The sequence below is a fragment of the Nicotiana attenuata genome, chromosome 10 (genome assembly GCF_001879085.1).
Source record: "Nicotiana attenuata strain UT chromosome 10, NIATTr2, whole genome shotgun sequence".
Taxonomy (NCBI): domain Eukaryota; kingdom Viridiplantae; phylum Streptophyta; class Magnoliopsida; order Solanales; family Solanaceae; genus Nicotiana; species Nicotiana attenuata.
In genome coordinates this window covers 8,760,516-8,766,918 of record NC_031998.1, presented here as the reverse complement: position 1 = coordinate 8,766,918, position 6,403 = coordinate 8,760,516, and the positions used below count along the sequence as shown (strand labels likewise).

General features: G+C 40.1%; 1 non-coding gene across 1 annotated transcript; it reads right to left on the bottom strand.

The window, feature by feature from the left end:
* On the bottom strand, nt 1,090–1,161 carry TRNAN-GUU. Its single transcript has one exon. It is a non-coding gene; the product is annotated as a tRNA-Asn (tRNA).

Here is a 6,403-nt window from a genome sequence, read left to right as displayed (position 1 = left end):
AGTTTGAGATAATAAAATACTTATTTCACTTCTCTGAGTGCCCTGCATCCCTTCTTCTTCATGAGGAAAGGGAGGATCAAAACTAGGAGGAGCAATATTTTCTCCAACTTTGAGTCCTGCAACATTTTTATACCTATTCATTCCACTCAGTTTTTTTATCTTTTCAGATCCACATAGCGCTACAAATTCCAATTTAAGTCAAATATAAAACTAGTTCTAATATAATAACAATAAAAAATCTTATAGCTTGAGATAATAAAATACGTATTTCACTTCTCATAAGTGCCCTGCATCTCTTCTTCTTGATGAGGAACAGGAGTATCACCTTCCAATATCTGATCAAACTAGGAGGCGCAACATTTTCTACAACTTTGAGTCCTGTAACATTTTTACACCTATTCGTTCCTCTCAATTTGTTTTACCTATTCACATTCACTTCTATGAGTGCCCTGCATCTCGTCTTCTTCATGAGGAAAGGGAGTATCACCTTCCAATATTTGATCAAAACAAAGAGGTGCAAGACTATTGTTATGAGTTAGCTTATTCAGATCAGAAGCTAATACATTTAAAGCTTTACTTTTGTCAATCAAACCTCGTTATTTAGCATTTACTCTTACAGAACCCAATGCTATGAAGCTCTGTCCTTGTCCCCTTGCTAAGGTACCAGGTGGAACATACACATGCTTAACAGTATTCAAACTTGATTCCATTTTATACTTTTGATATTTTGATGGATTCATGTCAACCTAGTATAAAACAAATTGAGTAACAGATGTCTATCATATCAGTTTTATCATATATGAATATATGAAGGTCTTTGAAAGAAGTTAGGAAGTTAGATGGTCATAGACAACAGAATAAAGATAATTTACAGAAACATGATGCATAGAAACCTAGAGATAAACAAATATTTAGCAAGTCAGATTCATCATATAAGAGCATGTAATCAGTTAAGAGAAAATCCAAGAACAGAATATGATACGATGAGATAGAATACAATAGAAACAAGGACAGGGAACGGGTTACCTACTCTTAACGGGCAAAGCGAGCCCCGTTATTCTAAATTATTTAATTCAGAATCAATCAAATCTCCCCAAGTAGGATTCGAACCTACGACCAATCGGTTAACAGCCGACCGCTCTATCACTGAGCTACTGAGGAACAACAGGAGATTAAATCTCATTGAGTTCAATTCCCATTCCCAACCCATGACCAATATGAGCTCGAAGCTTCCTTCGTAACTCCCGGAACTTCTTCGTAGTGGCACCCAAAAAGGTTTTTAGAAGGTTAAAAGGTCCGTTGAGCACCTCAAGGCTATGTCATAATAGATCCGAACACTTGCCCCTGATCGACTTCCAGATCATAATTGCTCTAGTAAATAACAAAATAAAATAGATAGATGGGAGATAGAAAAATAGAAGAGAAATGAACTAATTATAGAAATATCTCTCTATCTCTAAGGTTCACTAATTATTTGGCTGTTGGCGGGTCTCTTTGTATGTGTTGTCCGGAAAGAGGAGGACTCAATGATTATTCGTTCGCCGGAACCAGAAGTTAAAATTTTGGTAGATAGGGATCCCGTAAATACTTCGATCGAGGAATGGGCCATACCGGGTCATTTCTCAAGAACAATAGCTAAAGGGACTGATACTACCACTTGGATCTGGAACCTACACGCTCAGTGGTATAGTTTTAGAACACCTTTTCTGAACTTGTAAATTAAATAGAATCCAGTACGAAAGTTCACTTATCACAAGTGAGTTTCCTAATTAAATAAAGGAGCTGATAAATATCCAAACTTTCATGATTTCTTTTCCTTTTCAGTTGTGAAGAATAATCAAACTCCTCTAATTAAATCATCAATATTTTCTTGCAAAACCTCAAAAGTATCATGAGGTTGAACCTTTCGTACAACATTCCAACCTTTATTCGAAAGATCGTCAACATATAACTTGTGATGCATGGTTAGCTAATACAAAAGGCTTAGTTGTTTTCAGAAATCGCTGGCGGATAACACTTACAAAGCCATGTTTATCTATTTAACTCCCTTTTCTTGGTCATACACATCAAACCACGTACATCAAAATAAAACTATTCTTCCTTGTCACGACCCAAAATCTATTAAAGGTCGTGATGGCGCCTAATGCCATTTTCAAGAAAGCCAACAATAAATGATTAACTTAAGTACTCATTTTAGTATTTTTAAAATCATAATTTTCCTCAATTAAATAGTAAGAGATAGAATTCACAGAGTAAATGATAATATTCTCACTACTGATGCTTTATAAAATTCAACTATCCAATTTCACGTATACCCTAGCTGTAAGTGATCCTATGATAAAATAGAAAGAAAAGTGGGTTAGGAAAATCATGGGTTGGCCAAAAAAAGAGGGAAAAGTGACATGGGTGGGCTGATTGTGAGTTGGGCAAAAATCCGGAATTATTTTTAACGACTGGATTTATTACTTTTAAGGACCGAATATTATCCCTTTGTTAATATTAAACAAAAAATTAACTTTAACGATCACAAAAAAAATGTGATCGCTATTGATACAGCTATAACGACCAAATTCATGCCCCTTCGTTAAAAAATGGTCGTTAAAATTCAAATTTCTTGTAGTGTTCCTTGAATTATAGACCCTAAGTACTTGAAACTATCTCTCTTGGGATAAGTTGTGTGTCAAGCCTCATGTCCATGTCCACTTCATTGGTCTTCTCACTAAACTTGCACTCCAAATAATTTATCTTGGTCCTACTAAACTTGAAACATTTAGACTCTAGGGTCTGTCTCTAAGCCTCCATCGCATTGACACTGCTTTGTGTCTCGTTAATCAGTACAATACATCCGCAAATAACATACACCATGACACTTTCCCTTGCTTGATATGAAGAGGAATGCAACATGACTTCGGGTTGGAATGTATTGTCGCAATTTTAGTGATGTCAATGGGGAGTGAACGGACTTGTATAGCTGGTGAAGGAGCACTGGCTCAGGATGGTTTATTGATTTCGTAGTAATTGTACCCAAAGCAGCATCGTTGGAAGATGTCGGCATAGAATTTCCATAGGTGGGTTATCTTCTGTGAGCAGGTTAGCGGTTGCGTGATGTTGACGAAGCTTCAATGAAGAATTCTACTGGCTATCCAGTAAAAGGTCGAACATGTGAATGTGGCTAGTGATTCAGAGTGTTCATGAAATCCTTAACAAAAAGATTTCGATGAATTTGGCGGGTCGATTGTGCGAGATCATGTCAATGAGGAAGAAGGAATCTTGGTAGGTTTCAAGGTTATGTAATTGTAGCTTCAAGCTAAGTGGGAGAGCCCCACCGTCTACTATTGGATTGCATGAACTCAAATATATAATTTATTCTCAATTCCATGCCCGAATTCGTGGTCAAAATCCAAAAATACCAATTTCTAGGTTTTCCACCAAAACCCTAAATTTCCACAAATTTTCCATGAATTTCCATGTTAAAATCTATGTATAATCCAAGTATTTAACCTGTAATAAGTCTGAATCATTTACCTTGGCATAGATGATGAAAACCTCCCTTTGAAGTCTCTCCAAAATCGCCCAAACCAAGAGAGAAATGGGTGAAATGGGCTAAATCCCGCTTTTAAAACATTCTGCCCAGCACAGTCACCCCCTTCTTTGCAATCACGAACAAGGCTTCGCGTTCGCGAAGGCCTATCCATGCACATCATCGCGTTCGCATTCAAGCTCTCGTGCACATCATCGCGTTCGCATTCAAGCTCTTGCGTTCGCAAAGGCCTATCCATGCACATAATCGCGTTCGCATTCAAGCTCTCGCATTCGCGATAGCCAATTGCCCCAGCCTGGAGTTCCTCCTTCGCATTCACATATGCCCTTCCGCGTACACGTAGGGTAAGGGCCCCCTGACCACCCAGCTCTCCTTCGCGTTCACGAAGTACAAAAGGCAGCCATCATTTTCCTTCTTCGCGAACACGGGACTCCCTTAGCGTTCGTGAAGAACAAAGCCTGAACCAGCAACCAATAGTAGCAAATCATGGGGAAATGACCCGAAACCATCCTGAAACACTCCCTAGGCCCCCGGGACCCCGTCCAATCACACCAGCCGGTTCCAAAACATAACACGGACCATTTCGAGGCATCAAATTACATCAAACAACGTTGAAATCACGAATCGCACCCCAATTCAAGCTTAATGAACTTTAGAACTTCAAACTTCTAAATTCGATGCCGAAACCTATCAAATCACGTCCGATTGACCTTAAATTTTGCACACAAGTCACATTCGACATTACGGACCTACTCCAACTTCCGGATTCGGAATCCGAACCCAATATCAAAAAGTCCACTCCCGGTCAAACTTTTCCAAAACCTTCAAATTTCCAACTTTTGCCAAATGGACCCGAAATGACCTACGGACCACCAAATCCACATCCGGGCGCGCTCCTAACACCATAATTACCATATAGAGCTATTCCTAGACTGAGAATCCCAAACGGATATTGATAACATTGAAATGCACTTCAACCCAAATTTATGAAATCCTTCCAAATGCCAACTTGCCACAATAGGCACCAAAACGTTCCCGAGTCATCAAAAACTCGATCCGGACATACGCCAAAGTCCAAAATCATCATGCGAACCTGTTGGAACCTTCAAACCCCAATTCCGAGGTCGTTTACTCAAAAGTCAATCATTAGTCAATTCCTCCAACTTTAAGCTTCCGAAATTAGAATTTTCTTTCCAAATCAACTCTGAACTTTCCAAAATTTAATTTCGACCACACGTACAAGTCATAATATTTTAAGTGAAGCTACTCGTGACCTCAAACCGCTGAGCGACACACTAGAGCTCAAAACGACCGGTCGGGTCGTTACATTCTCTCCCACTTAAACATACGTTCGTCCTCGAACGTGCTAAGAACTGCTCTGGAGTTGTCTGAAATTACTGTTTAGCCCCTTGAGCACCTACCCGTGCTACTACAACCCATTTGAACACATTAGCTTGAGCCAGTCTGAAGATTCCCCCTTTTATTTAGTTAAAAAGCCTTAGAGCCAAATTCCAACATCCGACATTCTCTACCAGGCCTGTTCCCAATGTACGAACGACGTATCAATCACTACACGATGCACCAATACATGATTGCATACCTTTACTGATTTCACACCATGCAGCGCATAATTCACATGACCATAATAACATCATCTGACAACAATAGCCGAAATCCCACGAATCTGAGCCCACAACACACCTCATGATGCATGTAAGTCCTGATACAACTCTTGAAATTCTGCCATGACGGATTGATATGTTGAAATTCATAACCACCTGCCGAATCAACAAACCATTGAGTCTCTCCTCCTTACAAGAACCATTACCTCATCTTGAAGTACATAACGATATTTGCTCTTTAATATGCCTTATATAAATTCGATGGCACTGGTCCCAGGTTCAATATTCTCATCTCCCCCAGTACGAGTTGCTCGGCAATAAGCCACCTCAAACATTGACCAAGATCTCATATGAGTGCGCCAACAAGCTACAAGCTCGAATATATTACATAAAGAAGAATGAACCCTGGAAAGGACTATCCAGCCGGCGTGACGAATAAAACAGCCACCAAATACTATGAGCCTTTCTCGGAGGCAAGAAACGGGACACACAAAATACATATAAGGGATCGTGCTTAACATCTCACTGTTGCGGCGTGCAACCCGATCCAATGTGACACTGTTGCGGCGTGCAACTCGATCCACACATACACCCGTGGCGGCGTGCCACCCGATCCAGACAACATACCTGTGGCAGCGTGACACCCGATCCACATATGACAATAAATAGGGAAGTACCTATCAAGACAAAATGCCTATACCTACGGAATACCCGAATATCAACCACGAACGCACCAAGTGCAAAATATAACCCTGGGAGATGGTGTCGCGACCCGAATTTCCCTCCGTCGGGACCGTGATGGCGCCTAACATTGAACCCGCTAGGCAAGCCAACGTTATTGATTATTTTACCTTTTTTCTTTATCTTTAAAAATTTACCAGATAATATAAGAAAACTCAGCGGAAATCAAAATGCGGAGGAACAGATGTAACGACCCAGTCATTTTTGGAATTTATGCCCCAATCCCCTATTAACTGCTTCCCCCCAAACTTATTTCTACTATTTTGATTTGCCGGGATGTTCGGTTTTGAGTTTCGGAGAGTTTTGGGACACTTAGTCCCTAAATGAGAGCTTAAGTGTTGGAAAATTTACCGTAGTCGGAACAGTGAGAAGACTCCCTCAGAATGGAAAGCTACTCGGATTGTGTTTTGGAGGTCCGTAGCTAATTTAGGCTTGAAATGCCGAAGGTTGAATTTTGGAAGTTTCCGGTTCGATAGTGAGATTTCGATTCGAGGGTCGA